The sequence below is a fragment of the Tursiops truncatus genome, chromosome 13 (genome assembly GCF_011762595.2).
Source record: "Tursiops truncatus isolate mTurTru1 chromosome 13, mTurTru1.mat.Y, whole genome shotgun sequence".
Classification (NCBI taxonomy): domain Eukaryota; kingdom Metazoa; phylum Chordata; class Mammalia; order Artiodactyla; family Delphinidae; genus Tursiops; species Tursiops truncatus.
Genome location: NC_047046.1, coordinates 37,841,478 through 37,862,671, shown reverse-complemented (window position 1 = coordinate 37,862,671; position 21,194 = coordinate 37,841,478). Strand labels below are relative to the sequence as shown.

Sequence of the window (21,194 nt, the reverse complement as noted above, 5' to 3'; positions counted from 1 at the left end):
TAAGATGTTGAAGATATACAAGGTTTGTTAGGTTACATGATCATGGAAAAAGTTTTAACAAAATAAACAGCAGATTGGTCACACTGTTGAGGTGAAAAGGGAGGGTAAAGAGGAAATTTAGGCTTCCTGAATTTTTTAAAAGATGTGACTACAGTTTTTTAAAAAACATATGACCCGGGGCTTCCCTGGTGGCGCAGTGGTTGAGAGTCCGCCTGCCTATGCAGGGGACACGGGTTCGTGCCCCGGTCCGGGATGATCCCACATGCCGCGGAGCGGCTGGGCCCGTGAGCCATGGCTGCTGAGCCTGCGCATCCAGAGCCTGTGCTCTGCAACGGGAGGGGCCACAGCGGTGAGAGGCCCGTGTACCGAAAAAAAAAAAACAAAAAACAAACATATGACCCTATCATGTAAAGTTGTTTGTGTTGGTAAATATATATAAATATGCATGGAAATGCATAAAATAATGGCGACCAAAAACATTAATGGTGTTTAATTTAGGATGGTTAGATTTCAAGAAGAAGGGAAGAGGAAGAAGAAAAGAAACAAGAGGCAGAGAGAGAGAGAGAGAGAAAGAGAGAGAGAGAGAGAGAGAGAGAGAGAGAGCGGGAGAGAGAGAGAGGAGGGACCAGAGAGAAAGAGAATGGAAAAGAAGAAAAAAAGAAAATATGAATTTAAAAATCAATTAAATTTAAATTCGCCCTTTCCAAAAAGCAGAACAGATTGGATGAGAGGGAGACAGAACCCTCAAGTGAAAAGGTTCCCCCATTCTCTGATGTGGGTAAGAATTATGACAATAATCGTACAGTTGCTGAATACTCCAACAGAGATATACACATAAACTTACTATAAGTAGTGTTGATTTAATCAGTTTAAAAATGCAGGAAGTAAATGAGACACTATATCAATTACATCTTCTCATTATGACCTCCACAGGCAGTGGTGAGAATTTTAGGCACACCTCCTCTACAAAAACTAAACTTAATGATAAGTGTGAGGTGTGGTTCTAAGACTTCTGTGTCCATAAAAACTACCTGGGAAGATGACTAAAATGCACATTCCAGGGTCCCACCCCAGAAACTCTAATTCAGCAGGTTGAGACCAATAATCCACATTTAACAAGCACCCCAGGCAAATAAGGCAGGTGTTGACAGATCACACTGAAAAACAGTGAATTTAAGGATGTCTGATCTCTTTACAAACTGATTAACCAAAGAATTTGAGGAGTGTGGTACACTAGAGAGAACAAAGAATTTTGAAGTCAGAAGATCTAGATTACAGCTCTGACCTAATCCCCCCTCACTCCCCTCACTAGCCTCTCCTCTTCAGCAGCAGTGGCCTCCTAGTTACCCCTCATGACTGCCAAGAATGCTCTGCCTCTAAACTTCCAATGGTTCAGTCCCTCATAGCCTTCAGGTCCTCACTTAGGTGTCACTTCCCAGTGACACCCTGAAGAGAATCTCAACTCCCATCTCACTTTCTAAGTCCCCTTTCTGCTTCAGTTTCCTCCCTAACACTTCTCACTACCTAAAATATAACATATTTTACTCCGTTTTTCCTTTGCTTATTGTTTGATTCCCATAAGGACAGGGATGTTTGTTAGTTTTCTTCACTGCAGCCTCTGAAGCACCTAGAATGGTGCCTGGATAGAGTTCAAGGAGCTCTCACTTGGCCAAGATAAAATAAAGCTTGAGAGATTCAGTGATAGGAGGCAGATACAGGCAGGAAGTGGAAAGCTTGTTACTACACAGATCGCTGAGCCCCCCCAGGGATTCTGATTCAGGAGGCTTGGAATGGGGTCTGAGACCCTGAATTTCTCACAGGTACCCAGGTGATACTGATGCAGCTTGGCGAACTGTCAAGTGCCTCTGCTTGTTCTTTGGTGAAAGTCAACCTAGTCTACTACATGACAAGAGCTCTAGGCTAGAAAGGGAAAGCTCTGTTATACCTACAATCATTTGTGGGAAGAGAAAATTTGTTCCCCTAATCTCTATGTACCTAAGCTATCTACCCAAATAAATAAAATCATTCGACAACAGGGATATTTTTACATAACAATATATCTTGGATATTTACTGCAACCTAATTTTTAGTAAAAACATGATGTTTAGTTTGTTTCTAATTTTTTACTCTTATACATAATGTTTCAGGTGATGTTTTTACTATCTGCATTTGTTATTTCTTTCTAACAAATTCCTAGAAGGGAAATTTCTGAGTCAGAGTTTAGACCAGTGCTGTCCATAAGAACTTTCTATGAAGGAAATGTTCCATATGATCACAGTCCAATACAGTAGGCACCAGCCACATGCAACTATTGAGTACTTGAAATGTGAATAGTGCAACTGAGAAACCGAATCTTTAGTTTTATATAATGTTAATTAATTTAAATTTAAATAGCCACACATTGCAAGGGACTACCATATTGGACAGGGTAGGTACAGACATTTATTTTTATTTTTTTTTAACAGCTTCAGTCAAGGCTTTTTTTCTTTTTAAGTCTTTATTGAATTTGTTACAATATTGCTTCTGTTTTATGTTTTGGTTTTTTGGCCACAAGGCATGTGGGATTTTAGCTCCCCAACCAGCGATCGAACTTGCACCCCCTGCATTGGAAGGGGAAGTCTTAACCACTGGACCACCAGGAAAATCCCAGTACAGACATTTAAAATCTTGATACATGATGTCAAATTGCTCTCCAAAAAAGCTGTAATATTTGCCTTCATTTTAGAGTGTATAACAATAACAGTTTCTTTACCCATTGCCAATGTTAGATATTATTGATCTAAATCTTTATAATCTGAAAGTTGAAATACGTCTGTGGGGTATTTATGTGCATTTCTTTATTAATAATGTTGAACAGTGTGCTTTTTTCTGTCATCATACTCATTCAAATGCAAATATTTTCACCCATGTTAATTAATTGAGAAGTTGGAAATTATCTGGCTTCCAGATTTGTTTTGTTGGGTCCATATGTTTTCTTTAAAATTTATTACCAACATTAAATTCATACAAAAATATGAATTTCCAGTTCCACTTGAAAAATCAAATGATCTGGTAACAGTGACACACAGGGCAAAAATCAGTGCAGTCTTACAAATCATGCCACTTCAGACTTTCTGCCCACCAGGACTTATCATCCCTTATTATTTTACAGGTGTCCTGCTTCACTCAGATTACCTGCTTGGCCTCTAAAAGCACCTGAGTTTACAATTCCTGCTCTGAATTAAATTCTGAGAGGTTAAAAGGCAAACGGCAGCTAATGATAATAGCTAACTTTCATTTCATACTTAGCACGCAGAAGTGATGTTATGATATCTCTGGATTATCTTATAACTAATATTTAACTAGCAAAAGAATTACTTTTCTAGTGGTTGTTGACATTTACTACTCCTTAGAGCAGTGGTTCAGCATCAGAAGGGCTGTTAAAAGACAGAACAGGCCCCACCCTCAGGGTTTGGATTGGGCCCCAAGAATTTTCATCTAACCCCAAGCTCCCAGTGCAGCTCCACATTGAGATGAGGCTTTCTCAAAGATGTGGACACTCCTGGAAGTGTAGTGATAATGTGTAATTATGACAACACTGTATGAATTTGTGCATCCTTTTTTTTCTAAAACATGTCCACATTTATTATTTCATTTTATCTTACAACAATTCTGTGCAGAAGGTTGATAATTAGAGCAGTACTTTAATTGTTAATCCCATTTTACAGAAGAAAAGAAAGGCACAAGAGTTAAGAATCTCCTGTAAACACAGAAAAAGTTAAAAGGGCCATAACAATATGTTTCCTAATTCCTAACCTTGGTAATAGAGGCAAACAGTAATCCAGCATACAACCAGAGCTTGCTTTTTATTTTTACCTTAAAAATAGAACCATGCCCAGGAACAGAGAAGACTAACAAGATATGGTTCACAGCAACAAACATTTATCCAGTGCTGATTATGTGTTAATCTATGCTAATTGTGCCTATAGCTTCCACTGTAGGGACTGTTGAAGACACTCATAAAGCACAGCGATAAATTAAAAATAAAATCTGAAACCACAACCTTGCAAAGAGAGTGAATTCTCTATGTCATAGGACAAAAGCAAAGGCACTGAAGGGTGGGTGGTGGAGATAAATACAGAGCTGGGTAGAAGAGAGGCGTCCCTGTGGGAGCTTCACATCTGGACTTGGAGGAGTTGCTATCACCAGTCAGTCAAGAATGGGAGGGAAGGAAGAGTACACAATAGGAAGCCCTCCTGGGGCTCAGGAGCACAAAGAGCTGCTGTTATCCACATTGGGTGTGTGTTTGCCAGAAATATCAGGGCTGCTGGAACTCCAGAACTTACAAGAGCATGCTTTTGTGTAGTCTAAATTACCTTGACTGTATAAGAACTCAAGTTAGAGGATATAACTTCATTATCCATTGGTAGCCAAAAGATAACATGATTAGCGATCATGAAACTTTCTCTGATTTTTTCCCCCAAGTTTTAGGAAGCATTCCTAGCAAAAATCCACTAAATTGGGTCATAATAATGCTAATTATAAATCAGCCCTTCAAGGGAAAAAAGAGAAGATTGCATTTTCGCTTAAATAGGATTGATATATAACGTTATTTATTAATTTTAACAGCTATATTTTTAAGATTAAAAATAATAATAATGAATAAAAACTACCATCGGCTGAGAATACAAGAAAACCACAACTAATCTGAAAGAACCTATTGGAAAATTTGGTTCACTTATTAGTGTTGTAACTGACCTGTCCTATTTGTCTGTCTTATAGTCTAGTTAAAAATGACTGAGGTGATGAAATTTCCACCACTCCAAGTAGAAAACTGTAGCAATACTGCTGAGAAAACTAACTCTCAGTTTACACAAGACCAAAGAAATACAAATCAAAACAAAGGGATACAATTTTACACTGATCAAATTAGTCACAATAATATAAATGTTTAAAATTACATAAATAAAATTACATAAGCACACGCATTGTTGTTGTGTGTAATTTATGTAATCCTCCTGGAAAGTAATTTTGAAATTACAAAAATTTCCTAATTAAAAACAGAGCTAACATTTACATGTGTTTTCATGCATTACTGCTTTTTATCTTAACCTTGTAGAGAGCTATTACTATACCCACTTTACAGATTAGAAAACTCTAAGAAAATAAGTTACTTGCCCAAAACTACCCATAAGTGATGGAGCTATGTTTGGACACTGAACCTTTAATTTTAGAGCTCACCTATACTGCTTCTCTAGGGAAATAATTCTAAGTTCTTTTTTTTTTTTTTTAATTTTAAAGAAGAAGAATAAGAAAGTCTCATTCATGTGGGTGGCCATTATATTTTTTTAAAAAAACTGGAAAATCATAAAATAGAGAAAGAGTTAAGTAAATCATGATACAATAAACTAATTGCAAACAATAGAAAGTAAATTATGGAAAAATGTTTATAAAAAAATCAGAGTAAAAATGTGCCTGCAATATGGTAAGACATCTGTAAAAATACATATTCATATGGTAAGGGTGGGAAGGAAGATGCAAAAAACAAAAACTATTCCATTTTAGAAGAACTTCATTACTAGTACTAGTACTTAATTTTCTTTTGTTTTTGTTAGTTTTGTCAATCAAGATTTCTCTAAGCACCCTTACAAATCTACCATTCTAGTTCGTATTTCTTATCACCCCAATCAAACAATTCCTAAAACTCCATTATAATTTATTTATATTACTGACATTCAAACTAATTACATAATATTCTTTATTATTGACTCAGAATCTTCAAAGTATGAGATCTCCTTCTTTAACATGAATGATTTTTGTAACCACCACTTACGATGTAAGTTTGACATCCCTTAACTGAGATCATATATAGTGATTAAAATCACCTAATTCTTTTTACTTTCATAACCTTGAAATCACTCCTCAGCTCTCAGCACCCATCCAGGTATCATTAGTTTCAGGTGTTTTAGAGATTAGAAAACTTTCCTGCTAAGAACATGATCTCTAAGTGAATACTTATAAAGTAACTAAAATAGCTTAGCTATAAGGATTATTCATTTTCTAAATACTTGTAGAATCACTAATTAAATTATGTAAAGTCCCTTTGAAGTAGGTCAATGAACTTTATTTCCACATTACCAAAAAGAAAAGTAAGAGTTTGGTAAAAATAATTTCCCTAAAAATGGCACCGTGAGCTGTGAAGAAAATTCACTTTCCTTAGCCATACAAGGTGATGCACAGAGGGCCATTCAGGGTTTGGCCTCTATCAGTAACATAAACAGACATTTTGTGGGAAAGTAAAGTAGCTGTTCTCCAATGATATCAATCTCATAAGAGCAGAAATGTTGTTTAAACATCTCTGACTTCCTCTTTATGAATCTACCATTTAGGATTTTTTTTTTTCTTTGTCACTCCACTGTCTAATACCCACAGATCCAACTGGTTTATCCTTAGCCAATCTTAGGACACCTACAGAACTACCATTTTACCAAAAATCACAGGATTTTGGAGTCGGAAGGACACTCAGAAGCCACATGGTTCAATTCCTTTATTTAACTGGGGATGGAAACAAAAGCATTTCTTAGAAAGTTACTTCATTTAGCTAGTTTATGGCAAATTCAGGCCTGGAACTAAGAGATGTGACCAAATGTCTTAAACTTGGCCTCCGTATTTCTCTCATACCATTGAAATTTTTATATTATCTCATGTCAATGGGAGTATTCATATATCCTTTCAATGTCTTCAGATGTGCACTGCACTGGATAGAATGAACTACAGTTCTCATTCTCTACTTCCTAAAGAGCTCCAAAATGGAAGAAAAATCCAACAAAGGTTACAAAAAACCAGGTGTAGAGAAACTGGTGATGGAGGGAGGGGGGAGATAACAGTTTAATAGTTCTGCTTTGCACTGAATACTTGTTCTAAGATTTTTAAGCACTCTGATAAGTGCCTTAGGCTAAATAAAAGGATCTAATATCATCAGGAGTGGATATCAAATTAAGAGCCATCACCACTGAGACACAGTTCAGTCTTACGTATTCAGTTCCCTTCATCCTCTATTTCCACAATGTAATTCCATTCTAATAGAAGGCTTATGGAAGGATATACAATTGAGGAGAGTGGTTGCCTCTGGGGAGGAGGACTAGGGCATTGGGAGTACGGGTCTCTGAGACAGAGGGCGTACTTTACACTGCTGTTTGCAATTTCTACCCTATGCATATAACTTTCCGATATTCATTAATTAAAACTTGCCCTTTAAACACGTGCCTACACGCACGTAGTTCTAGTACTATTTTTAATAAAACAATTTAAATTTTTTCTCCATTTTAAGTTTTCAGTATTGCAATTTGTAAAACTACATAGAAATATTCTGAAAGAAAAGGAAGCAACACAGTCACAAAACTCAAAGAGAATTCCAGGATTTAAAGTTTTTGTTTTTTTTTTTTTTTTTTAATGTTCAGAGGAAAGAGAGGTTTCTAAGGGCGGCATTTAATTCAAAAACCTTTTTCGGACAAGCTCTTCCCCATATTTAAATGGCTAGATTTTAACATGAGACTTAAGCGGGTTTTCCCACCTCAAGGGCGAGGTGGAGAGGGGACTCTTATGGGGTGAAAAACAGAAATTAAAATGTGATTTCTATCTTTTCAACAGGAGACAGAAGGCCGCGGTGGGGATAAGGACCTTGAAACAGTCACGTTCCTTGAGGAAAGGAGAGAATCGAGGAGTTTCTCCGGGATCCGGGCTCCGTCGCCTCTGCGGGAGGCAGCAGCTGTCCCCGCGCAGATGAATCGGATTCTGGACCCGACTTGGGCTCCGTTTAACTGAGAAGCCCCGCGAACTGCATCTGTACCTATCGCTTCTTTTCACGGAGCTCGGAAGAGGGACTGAGGGAATTGATTAACAAACCGCCTCTTCATCACCCTCCCCGGCCAGGGCACACACCGCACCTCGCTGTCTACTCGTGTCAGGGTCAGCTGTCAACACAACCCTTTGTGTCTCATTCAGCACAAGAGTGGTCGTCCTCACTCACTCACGAAAAAGGGAAATGATGGCCGGAAGACACGCGCGCGCGCTCGTGACCAAGTGACATTTGGTGTGGAGCAAAGCAGCCCAGGGACCCTGAGCAAACGCCCAGCCACCGCTGGACGCTCTCAACTTTGCCCCTCTGAGCTCTCTCCATCCTCCCGCGTCACCTCCGCGCCTCCCTACCCACCGTCCCCCCGCCCGGGCCACCCCCCTCAGCAGCCCTCGGGCTGGGGGAGCCGGTCCCGGGCGCTCCCCGCCGCGCCGCTGCCTCCCTCAGCCCCCTCTCGGGCTCCCTCGCTCCCGCCACAAAGGCGGCGCCGAGAGCCGGGGTGACAGGCCTTTGGCCTCCGGGCGCGGACCGCACGGGCTGGGTCTCCTCAGGCGGCTGACGCCAGGGTTCGGGTCCGGGGCTGGCACGGGCGCCCGCCTTCGCCATACAAACGAACCGGCGCTCACACCCCCGCTCCGCCTTCCGATCCCTCCAGAAAAAGTCAGCCGCTGCGCCTCCCCGCGCAGGCAAGGTGTCCACAGCCCGCCAAAGGGCAGCCCCTGCCGGGCAGAGGCGTGCACTCGCGCCCGGCGGGCGACCTCTCACCTCCCCGCCTCCCCGCGCCCAGAGTCCCCGCAGCCGCTTACCTGGCCCTGGCAGCGCGCGAGGGCAGAGGACCGGGGGTGGCCCTCGCCTCGGCGGGGCTCGTCTCCCCACCCCCAGTCCGGGTCCCAGCGCCGCGCTCCGCTCGCTCCGCCGCCCTCCTCCGAGGTGCTAGCGCCGCCGGTGGCTGGCGTCTCTCTGGCAGGCAAGCTGGCCGCGCGCTCAGTTCCCCGGGGCGGAGCGAGGCGGCGGCCGCCGCGGCCGGAGGCGGATTCCTCAGGTGCTGCCCCTCCCGCTTCCCCAGAAGCTCCCCGGCGGGGACCCCCGCGCCCCCTCCCCCCCCGCCCCGCCTCTCGGTCTTCCGCCGCCTCGGCGCCCGCGAGGGCCCTTCAGGGCTCCCTGGCCCTCCGGGAGTGGAGTGGGCGCACGGTTCCCTGCTCACCCTCCGGGAACGCCCCCTCCCCGTGTGGAGCCCGCAGCCCAGTGTGCTCGCGACTCCATTTCCAAACTCCGCGGCACCAGTGATGCGTGTGGCCACTGAGGGGCGTGGAGGGCGCGGGTGTGTGGAGGGGGTCTTCTGGGAAGGAGGCCTGCCCCCCGGGGCGGCTGACGCGCGCAGCCAAGAAGGAAAATGATTTTCTCGCCGACTCCACCTTCATTCACAGAGTGCTCTCGCCTCATTGCGCGATTGCTTTCTCTGTCCTCTGGACGGCGGCGAAAGGGCCCTAAGCGTGAACTCGGTCTGGGCGATGGTGGGTCAAAACTCCTTGGCCTTTTGCATGAAGGGGAGTGGGGGGGGGCGGGGGCAGGATGGGGACAAAACCAAACCGACCCGGGAGCTCCGGCCAGAACCGCCTGGGCGCCTCCTGAACGAGCACGCCCTCCGGCCCGCCGACCCCGGCCGGGCGCTCACGGAGGCTGCCTGCTCGCGGTGGCTCGCCCCGAGCCTGCCGGGACGAGAAGGCTCTTCCGCCCGCAGAGCAGCCACTAACCGCGGGCCCAGGGCCTTGACGGGCGCGGCGGGAGCCAACGTTCTCCAGAGATGCTGAGGCCCGATAGTGACAGATGTGTCTCCACTTTTCACAGCTGGTGGGTTTTGTTATTAGAGCTGTAGCTCCATTTTTTTTTTAAACTGTCGTTGTTGCCAGAGATGGGCGACTAGACTCCTTTACTGATGGCCCACACCCTGGAAGAAGCAGGTCCATGCTGGATGTGGTGGAAGAGTCTAGGTTAAGAAAAGTTGATCAATTTGTAGTGCCTTTGGGGCCCGTATAGACCCTGGTCAGCTGGTTCCTGGCAGTGGGGATGCTACGGCCGTGCCCGGCCCCGAGCAGGTTGGTTATCAGTCTGTTGTTTCGGTATCATTGTCAATTATCGTTTAAAGACAACTTCAATTAAAGTAGATCTCATATGATCCCTAAGTCAGTGGGTTTTGTTTGCTCGTGTTGCTCTTTTTTTTTTTTTAAGAACCGAAATGCATTTTTTTCCTCCCTGTTTCTCTTTTGGTCAATACAGACGGAATTGACTCTGACTGGAAGTCCGGAATCACCAGAAGATAACTCAAGGCATAGTTCAGTTGTGACTTGCAAAAAGTAAGCGATTTGTTTGTGATCTGGATTGTCTTCTCTCCCTCCTCCACTGGGAACTCATGCCCAACTGCCATCTTTTTTTTTTTAATCGTTTTGTTCCTTATGGGGATAAGGAGCAGAAATGGTTTTTGCTTTGATTTACAATTGAATCCCTATTGTCCAGTCTTTTAAAACACATAGGAACACTTTTATGTGCCACGAGGGCAGGAACCATGTCTTTCTCGTCATGGCTGTATTGCCACAGTCCTGGATCTTGCACACAATAGAGACTTACTGAATGAGATCAATGTGGTTTTTAAATAACTACAACACAGAAAGGTGCAGCTGATTAAGAGTATAGCTCAGGTATCCAAAAGGAATCAAATGTCAAATTCAACTGGAAAACCAGTCATACATGTGAAAAAGATAGTAAGTAGAAACTTGAGATTTCAAGTTCACCTCCATGAATAAAAACTTAGTTCATGAGAGGTTAAAGCGGGTGAGAATCTTTTGAAAAACCCAGTCTGCCACACAGTCTGTAGAGTTGAGGAGGGGAACACCTTCCATTTTAAAGAAAAGGGAACTGGGAACAATGAGCAGCCTTTACATAAAACCACAGTGCAGTTTTCTGTTAGTTTAGTTCAAGGACCATTCATTGAGCGCCAAACACAGTAGACTCTGAAGATGTGAAGGTAAATTTGGCACAGTTGCTCAAGGACGTTAGACTAATATTACAGAACTCTGGTATTCATTCAACAAATATTTATTGAGCACCTACTGTGAGCCAGATGGCGAAGTGAGAACTGGTGATTCATCAGTAAACAAAACAAGTCCCTAACAAGGTTAAAAGTTAGTGATGGGGCTTCCCTGGTGGCGCAGTGGTTGAGAGTCCGCCTGCCGATGCAGGGGACATGGGTTCGTGCCCCGGTCTGGGAAGATCCCACATGCCGCGGAGCGGCTGGGCCCGTAAGCCATGGCCGCTGAGCCTGCGCGTCTGGAGCCTGCGCGTCCGGAGCCTGTGCTCCGCAACGGGAGAGGCCACAACGGTGAGAAGCCCGTGTACCGCAAAAAAAAAAAAAAAAAAAAGTTAGTGATGGTAATCTATCTATGTTCTGGTAGTCTGAAAACGTTTCAGTGTCCCATTCATTAGATAACAAACTCCCTTGCCTTGAATTTATTTGTGTATATGTCTTGTCTCCTTTTTGACGTTTATGTATCCCTCATCATGCCCAATAGACTTCTGTGATTATAAAATGTGACAGAATTAAGTGTAAACACTTCGGAGTTAGGCCCCATAGTTTTGAATCCTGGCTCCAAGACTTACCTATTATATAACCTTGACCAAGTTACTGGACTCCATCTCAGTGTCCCCATTTGTAGAGTAGCATCATGATAGCACATACCTCAGGGAGTAGCTGTGCGGATTGAGGCAATGCATAGTGCCTAGCCGACTACTGCGAATCCCTCCTCTTCTCCATAACAATGATTCCCAAATGCTTCTCACAGATACACTGCATTAGAACCAAGTTCAGTGAAAAATATGACTCAGAGCAGTCAGGGTCCATATAAATGATGGAATCCTTCTGAGTGATTATTGGGAAGATCCTCCGTCTCAGTGATGGGGGAAGTTCTATGATTACATCCTGGTTCTGCTCTCAAGAATGAATACCCTTTTGCATTAATTTCTGTGACCCTTGGCTCAACACTCTGGAAGTCTCTTCCTTGTTCATTTTCCTCTATGGTCACATCTGAAGTGGTTATTGGGAGACTTCACAGTTTTCACAGCCCATTTCCTGTTGGTTCAAGTTCGGGGTCCTGAGAGTTCATTTACAGTTAGTTTTTTTTAAATTGGGTTTGCGATTCGGCCATACAATTCCCTCATACACTTAGTAGACTTCATATTTATTTGCTTCCATTGAGTTCTGTGTGCCAGTAGTCCCATGTAAAGTTCTTTCCTGGGCATAGTTTCAAATAATTGATTTCTTTGCTTCCTCACCCTGTTCCTTTCTCTCTCAGCTTAAGGTTTGAGACTTGGTGGCTCAGCATCCTGTGTCCCATCATAACCATTATCTTCTATGAGGAAGGGATACTATTTTCCTACTCAAAGCCAATTCACTGGTTTCACTACTGAATACCAACCTCCACCCTGCCACCATCATCCTCAGAGGGTAAGACCCACTATGGGGACTTGAACAGTGGTCTCTCCAATTCCAGATGGGATGTCAGTTATCGATGCTGAATGATCTAGATCTCCACTTATAAATATGAGCAGATAAAAAATATCACTAATCCTAAAGAGAAGATCCACCATTTGAAAGAAGAGGACCAAATTAGAGCAGCTATCACTCACTAAAATGGAATTAATGCAGGAAATAGGAGAAAACTTTTTTTTTAAATCCTGTTCATGTTCTTAACTGAAATTTAAAGAGCGACAAGGGCAGGTCATGAAAATGGAGCATCTGAGAACCAGAATGTTCTTGGATATTAAAAAATAGATGAATATTTAAGTTGAAAAGATTATAGAAGTTAACAGAAAAATAGATGCTGCTGAAAACTGATTTAGTGAATTATAAGACCATATCAAAGAGTCCTTCCAGAGTGCAGCACTAAAAGATAAAGAAATAGAAATTGTGAAAGAAAATATTTTAGAGATATTAAAAATAGACCCAGGAGATCTAATATTTATATGTTGGAAGTTTTAAAAGCAAAAGTGGAATATTATATATTACAGTACTTATTTTGTAGTATACCAATACCTATTCATATTCATATACTACAAAATACAAATAGGTATTTGTAGACTATAAAACATTAAAAGAAATTAAAGGAGACCTAAATAAATGGAAACACATTCTGTGTTGTTGGAGTTAAAGAGTTAATATTGGTATGGTGGTAGTACTCCCCATATTGATCTACGGATTCAGCACAATCCCTATCAAAATTCCAAAACTGCTTTTTTCTTTCTTGAAGAAATTGACAAGCCACCCCTATAATTCATACGGAAATGCAAGGGACTCAGGTAGCCAAAACAATCTTTTTTTAAAAATAAAAAAATTCAGACTACACTTCCCAATTTCAAACTTTATTACAAAGCTATAGTAATCAAGATAGTGTGGTTCTGGCATAAGGATAGACATATAGATCAAAGGAATAGAATTAAGAGTCCAGAAATAAGCCCATGCATCTATGGTCAACTGATTTTCAGCAAGGGTGTCAAAATAATGCAATGGCAAAAGAATAGTCTTTTCAACAAACAGTGCTGGGACAACTGGATATCCACATGCAAAAGAATGAATTTGGACATCTGCCTTACAGCAGATACAAAAATTAACTTAAAATGGATCTTAGATCTAAATGTAAGAGCTGAAACAATAAAACTTTTTCATAGAATTCTTTAACGTTAGGTTAGGTAATGGTTTCTTAACATGACACCAAAAGCACAAGCAACAAAGGAAAAACTAGATAAATTGATTCATAAAATTAAAAACTGTCCTATGTGCATCAAAGGACAGTATCAAGAAAGTGAAAAGGTAACCCACAGTATGGGAGAAAATATTTGCAATCACATATCTGATAAGGACCTATTATCTATAATATATAAAGAACTCTTACAATTCAACAATAAAAGACAAATAATCCAAATGAAAAATAGTCAAAGGATTTGAACAGACATTTCTCCAGAGAAGATATACAAATGGCCAATAATCACACAAAAAGGTGTGTAACATAATTAGCTACTAGGGAAATATAAATCAAAACCACAATGACAAAAAAAAAACAACCCACAATGATATACCACTTTATACCCACTAGGATGGCTATTATTTTAAAAAAAAGAGTAACAGGAAACATACAATGGAATGCTATTTAGCTTTAAAAAGGAAGAAAATTCTGACACAATGTACATGAACCTGAAGACATTATGCTAATTGTAGTAAACCAGTCACAAAAGGACAAATACTGTATGATTCCACGTATGTGAGATACCTAGAGTAGTCAAATTCCTAGAGACAGAAAGTAGAATGAACAGTGGTTCATTTGGGGATGAGGAGCCTGAAGAGGGCAGGAGGTGATGGGGAGTTATTGTTTAATGGGTACGGTTAGGGTTAGGGTTAAGGTTAAAGTTTCAGTTTGGGAAGATGAAAAAAGTTCTAGAGATGGATGGTGGTGATGAATGCACAAAAATGTGAATATACTTAATTCCACTAAACTGTACCCTTAAAAATTGTTGAAATGGTAAATATCATGTTATGTATAGTTAACCATAATAATAAAAAAAGAAACTGTAAAAAAAAATTTTAAGCTGTAATAACAAATGTTAGCAAAGCTATAATAACAAATGGAGCACTTATACATTGCCGATAGGAATGTAAAACAGTGTAGCACTGTGGAAAGCAGTTTGGCATTTCATCAAAACGGAGTTATAATATGATCCAACAATTCCACTCCTAGATATATACCCCAGAGAATTTTTTTTTTTTTGTATTCCCAGAAGCCTCTTTTTTTTTTTTTTAACATCTTTATTGGGGTATAATTGCTTTACAATGGTGTGTTAGTTTCTGCTTTATAACAAAGTGAATCAGTTATACATATACATATGTTCCCATATCTCTTCCCTCTTGCGTCTCCCTCCCTCCCACCCTCCCTATCCCACCCCTCCAGGCTGTCACAAAGCACCGAGCCAATATCCCTGTGCCATGCGGCTGCTTCCCACTAGCTATCTACCTTACTACGTTTGCCCCAGAGAATTTAAAACATATATTCACACCAAAGCTCATACATGAATGTTCATAGCAGCATTATCCATAGCAGCCAAAAAGTAGACACAATGCAAATGTCCATCAACCAATGAATGGATAATTCAAGTGTGGTCTATCCATATAGATATTATTACTGAATATTATTCAGTAATTTTTAAAAAATGAAGTACTGATACATGCTCCAAAATGGATGAACCTTCAAAACATGCTAAGTAAAATAAGCCAGACATTAAAGGTCGCACATTATATGATTCCATTTATATGAGATATCTAGAATAGGCAAATCCACAGAGATAGGAGGTAGATTAGTGGTTATCTAGGCTAACGTTTGGAGGGAAATGGAGAGTAAGTGCTAATGGGTACAGGTTTCTTTTTTGGGTGATGAAAATACTCTAAGACTGATTGTGGTGATGGTTGCACAACTCTGTGAATATACTCAAAACCACTGGATAGTACACTTTAAAAGGGTAAATTTTACTGTATGTAAATTATATCTCAGTTTTTAAAATGGAATGCATAAAGGAGAAACAGTATTAATACAAATAATAGAAAAAAAATATCCTGAGATAAATATAAATTTGTGTATTCAGTTTGAAAGGGCAAGATTATTTCAAAAAGAACCATATTTACGCATATCCTTGTGAAGTTTCTAATTTTGAATATAAAGAATAAAATTCTAGGGAGTTCCCTGGCAGTCCAGTGGTTAGAACTCTGCACTTTCTCTGCCGTGGGCCCAGGTTCAATCCCTGGTGGGGGAAGTAAGATCCTGCAAGCCATGTGGTGCAGCCAAAAATAAAGGATAAAATTCTATGATATTTCAGACCTCCCATTAAAGGGTATATATAAAGAAAAATTATCAGGTCATCATCTGAGATCTCTACATTACATGAAGAAATATTTATGGGACTATGTTCTGAATGAAAACTATATCAATTTGAATTCAAAAACTGTAGCACAGTTGCCTCCCAAGCAATTCTTCTCCCACTGGGCAGCAGTTTAATGAACATTACAATTTCCTTCCCCTCACCCCACCCTAGTGATTGGATCAGGGATGGACAATAATATAGGTCTGAACCAATGAATACATGGCATTTCCTTGCCACTGAGTTTGGTTAGTGTTACTCTCATTAAAGTGAAGGGCAATGCTTTATTCAATGACTAAGGAAAAACAATTCTCCCTTCTTAGCTGTGTATCCTGAATTGCTACAACCATCCTGATACAATGAGGGAAGCTAACACAAGGAAGAGAGCAGATTTAAGAAAATCAAAAATCGAGTTGGAGCCCTCAACAAACTGTGTTTGCAACTTGCCTCTGAACTCTGTTAAATGAGACAAAATTACATTTTTTTAAAAATTAAGTTTCTTTGTGATGCCTTTGATGTTGCTTGCAATTAAATAAAGACTCAGTAAAAGGGAAGATAGGGTATACAAAAAATACCAGAGAGTAAAAACCCAGAGAAATATAATTATTGATAATGTTTTTATAAAATCTAATGTAAATATTAAGACAGGGTAATTACATAGGAAAGCAAAAATTAAAATAGCAAAAATAATGTAGAATTTAAATTCCAGTTTATTTCATAAAATGTAGGAGATATGGGTTCCTGGAGAGAGGATTATAACTGTTAAAAGTCTTATCATGTTTGGGGAAGAGAACAGGGCATAAAGAATAATCACTTTTTTCTTGATATTTATACGCATATTCAATTTTTTTTAATTTAAAGGTAATGGCCACAATTGAAAGTTGTAGAACTTTCAAATAATTTGAGGGAAAAAACATACAAAGAAAACTTCACCAGAACCACAACAGTCAGGAAAAGAGGCGAAAACAATAAAGAATAATAAAGAGAAAACAAGATGTATGAATACATTCTTAGCATTAATAACAATAAACTCAGTGAGCTAAATTTCCCTATTAAAAGACAAAAATCTCTGAGTGAAAAAAAAAAATTTAACTATTCTCCTTATGAATTGTACCTGAAATAAAATGACACAGAAAGATTGAAAATAAATAGATGGCCAATAAAGTTACAAGCAAAAGCAGGGAAAAAAGTAGCAATATAAAATCAAAGTGAAATTCATGATTAAAAAGTAAGTAGAACAATAAAACCAATTGACTTTGAAGGATAGCAGACATTTACTGTACACTCACTACATGTCAAGCACTCAGCTGAGGATTTTCTATAGTAATCCTTACGACGCTACACAGTGACTGTGGTTAACACTTCCATTTTGCAGATGAGGAACTAGGCTTTAGAGAGATTAGGTGTTTTCAGTGTCTGACACACAGCGATAGACATGGAACTCAAACCCTAATCTGCTAATTCCAAAGTGTAAATTTATAGCACCAAAATATTTAAATAAATAACTAGTGGAAATAAAAGAAGAATGTATTTTTAAAAATTTAACCCATTTCTCTAAGAAATGGACAGATCTCATAGACCAAAAATAAATAGAAAAGAGAGGATTTGGGGGACTTCCCTGGCAGCCCAGTGGTTAAGACTCTGTGCTTCCACTGCATGGGGCACAGGTTCGATCTCTGATCAGGGAACTAAGATCCTGCATGCCGTGCAGTGTAGCCAAAAGTTAAAAAAAAAAAAGAGAGAGAGGATTTGGATAATGCAAGAAAACACATATATAGTACATAGAGTTAAACCATGGCGTATGCATCTTTTCTAAAGTCTAAGATACTAAAATACTTTAAGCCACAAAGAAAATCTTATCAAATTCTGATGAATGGAAATCTAGGGCCTAGGCCATAGTTTTTGACCCTAAAATTGGAAAGCTATACATTAATTATGAAAGAGATAACTAATATAAAACTACTTGATGATTAAGAAATCTTTCTAAATAAAAATAAATCTAATATGCAATTACAGATTAGTTTAAAATTATGAAGAGTGAGAACACACACATTAAAAACCTAGGGATGGGCTTCCCTGGTGGCACAGTGGTTGAGAGTCCACCTGCCGTTGTAGGGGACACGGGTTCATGCCCCAGTCCGGGAAGATCCCACATGCCGCGGAGTGGCTGGGCCCGTGAGCCATGGCCGCTGAGCCTGCGCATCCAGAACCTGTGCTCCACAACGGGAGAGGCCACAACAGTGAGAGGCCCGCATGCCGCAAAAAAAAACCCTAGGGGTTCATGACATTAGATTTGGCAATAATTTCTTGGATGTGACACCAAAAACATAGGCAACAAAAGTAAAAATAGAAAAAAATGACTACATCAAAATTTAAAACTGTGCATCAAAGGACACAATCAACAGAGTAAAAAGGCAACCCACGGAATGAGGGAAAATACTTGCAAATCGTATATCTGATAAGGAGCTGATATACAGACTATATAAAGAGCTAATACAACTCAACAACAGCAACAAACCCAACCCAATCAAAAAATGGGCCAAGGATTTGAATAGATATTTCTCCAAAGACATATACATGTCCAACAAGCACGTTAAAAGATGATCAATAGGAACCAATCATCAGAGGAGTGTAAATAAAAACCACAAAGAGATATCACCTTACACCCATTTAGGATGGCTACTGACAACAACAACAACAAACCAGAAAATAATTAGCATTGGCAAGGATGTAGAGAAATTGGAACCCTACTGCATTCCTGGCGGGAATATAAAATTGTGAAGCCACTATGGAAAACAGTATAGCAAATCACAAAAAATTAAAAATAGAATTAGCATGGTATCCAACAATTCTACTTCTGGGTACATATGCAAAAGAATTGAAAGCAGAGTCTCAAAGAGATATTTATACACCCATCATTCATAGCAGCATTATTCACAATAGTCAAAAGGTGGAAGTAAAAAAAAAAAAAAAAAAAAAAAGGTGGAAGTAACCCAAGTGTCCATCAACAAATGAATGGACAAACAAAATATGCTACATACATACAATAGACTATTATTTAGCCTTAAAAAGGAAGGAAATTCTGACACATGCTACAACATGGATGAACCTTGAGACTATTATGCTAACTGGCTTTTAAACTCTAGGATATGTTATCCTTTCCTCCTTACATGTTTGAATCTCTTTGTAGACACCTTTTATAGAAAGATCCTGATATCTGTGATTTCTTTGAAACCATATAGAACTAGTTGTTGGAATTTCTTACATTTCCTTCAATAGGTTTTCTGAGAAATCAGATACATGATTTGCAAGTATTTTCCCTTATTCTGTAGGTTGCCTTTTTACTCTGTTGATTGTGTCCTTTGATGCACAGAAGTTTTAAATTTTGATGTAGTCATTTTTTTCTATTTTTACTTTTGTTGCCTATGTTTTTGGTGGCATATCCAAGAAATTATTGCCAAATCTAATGTCATGAACCCCTGAGAAATTGGGTTTTTCTTTCTACCTTTTTGCTTATGTTTCTTTCTTCCTTTCCATTTATTTATTTATTACTTTCCAGTTTTTTTTAATACACACACATGTTCCGTGCTGATATTTTCTTATCATTGCTTGTCTTTGTTTGAAGTTACCTTTGTTTGCTGAAGAACAGTGCAGAGTGGAATAATTAGGAAAAGTTTTTTAAAAATTAATTAATTGATTAATTTTTTTAAACAGATAAAATGAATTTGGACAGTCCCAGCTGTTTGGATTTTTTGTTGTTTTTAATACACTCTCACCAAATTTGATATGTCCTTTTCCCACAGGCATGTCTCCTTTTAGCTTTTGACCTTTAAGAAGATAGTGTTATGCACAGTGAAGCTTCTGTATCACAGGCTATTTTCCCTGTGATCTAGACATAAGTTCCTTCTCTCCTTCCATCTTCTGACAGTCTCCCTTGGCCTAGAGACTAGGTTGTTAATGACAAAAATGACATGTTTATGGAATATTAGCCATAAAAAAATGAAATAATGCCATTTGCAGCAACATGGATGGACCTAGAGATTATCATACTAAATGAAGTCAGACAAAGACAAATACCATATGATTTCACTTATATGTGGAAACTAAAATATGATACAAAATAACTTATTTACAAAACAGAAACAGACTCACAGACATAGAAAACAAACTTATGGTTACCAAACTTAAGGGAAAGAGGGGAGAGATAAATTAAGAATTTGGGATTAACAGATACACACTATGATATATAAAATAAATAAACAAGGGCCTACTGTAGAGCACAGGGAACTATATTCAATATCTTGTAAAAGAATCTGATAAAGAATATATATATATATATATATATATAACTAAATCACTGTTGTACACCTGAAACATTATAAATCACCTATATTTCAATTTTTTTAAAATGACATGCTTACATTACTTATTCAGCTCCACTTCCCTCAGATGTTCTGTGACATATAATTTGGTTTCTATAGGAACATTCTCAGCTTTTACTGAAGTCCAATCCACATTCTGTTAAAAGCATCTTGTAGCACTATAAAACTCTTAGAGGAAAACATAGGAAGAATACTCTTTGACATAAATCACAGCAAGATATTTTTTGATCCACCTCCTAGAGTAATGGAAATAAAACCAAAAATAAACAAATGGGACCTAATGAAACTTAAAAGCTTTTGCACAGCAAAGGAAACCATAAACAAGACGAAAAGACAACCCTCAGAATGGGAGAAAATATTTGCAAATGAATCAACTGACAAAGGAATAATCTCCAAAATATATAAACAGCTCATGCAGTTCAATATTAAAAACACAAACAACCCAGTCCAAAAATGGGCAGAAGACCTAAATAGACATTTCTCCAAAGAAGACATACAAATGGCCAAGAAGCACTTGAAAAACTGCTCAACATCACTAATTATTAGAGAAATGCAAATCAAAACTACAATGAGGTATCACCTCACACCATTTAGAATGGGCCTCATCAGAAAATCTACAAACAACAAATCCTGGAGAGGGTGTGGAGAAAAGGGAACCCTCTTGCACTGCTGGTGGGAATGTAAATTGATACAGCCACTATGGAGAATAGTATGGAGGTTCCTTAAAGAACTAAAAATAGCATTACCATATGACCCAGCAATCCCACTAATGGGCATATACCCAGGGAAAGCTGTAATTCAAAAAGACACATGCACCCCAATGTTCATTGCAGCACTATTTACAATAGCCAGGTCATGGAAGCAACCTAAATGCCCAATGACAGACAAATGGATAAACAAGATGTGGTACATATACACAATGGAATATTACTCAGCCATAAAAAGGAACAAAATTTGGTCATTTGTAGAGACGCGGATGGATCTAGAGACTGTCATACAGAGTGAAGTAAGGCAGAAAGAGAAAA

General features: G+C 39.5%; 1 protein-coding gene and 1 pseudogene across 5 annotated transcripts in view; one reads left to right on the top strand and one right to left on the bottom strand.

The window, feature by feature from the left end:
* The window catches only part of GREB1L (GREB1 like retinoic acid receptor coactivator), a 260,458-nt gene extending 251,656 nt beyond the window's left edge, over positions 1-8,802 (bottom strand). For all 5 annotated transcript variants that reach the window (XM_033837607.2, XM_033837608.2, XM_073790574.1 and 2 more), the window contains exon 1: positions 8,641-8,802. The gene's annotated coding sequence lies outside the window, so the exon portion shown is untranslated. The remainder of the gene's footprint in view (positions 1-8,640) is intronic.
* Positions 8,803-8,949: 147 nt separating this feature from the next.
* The window catches only part of LOC117307742 (proteolipid protein 2 pseudogene), a 108,698-nt pseudogene continuing 96,453 nt past the window's right edge, over positions 8,950-21,194 (top strand).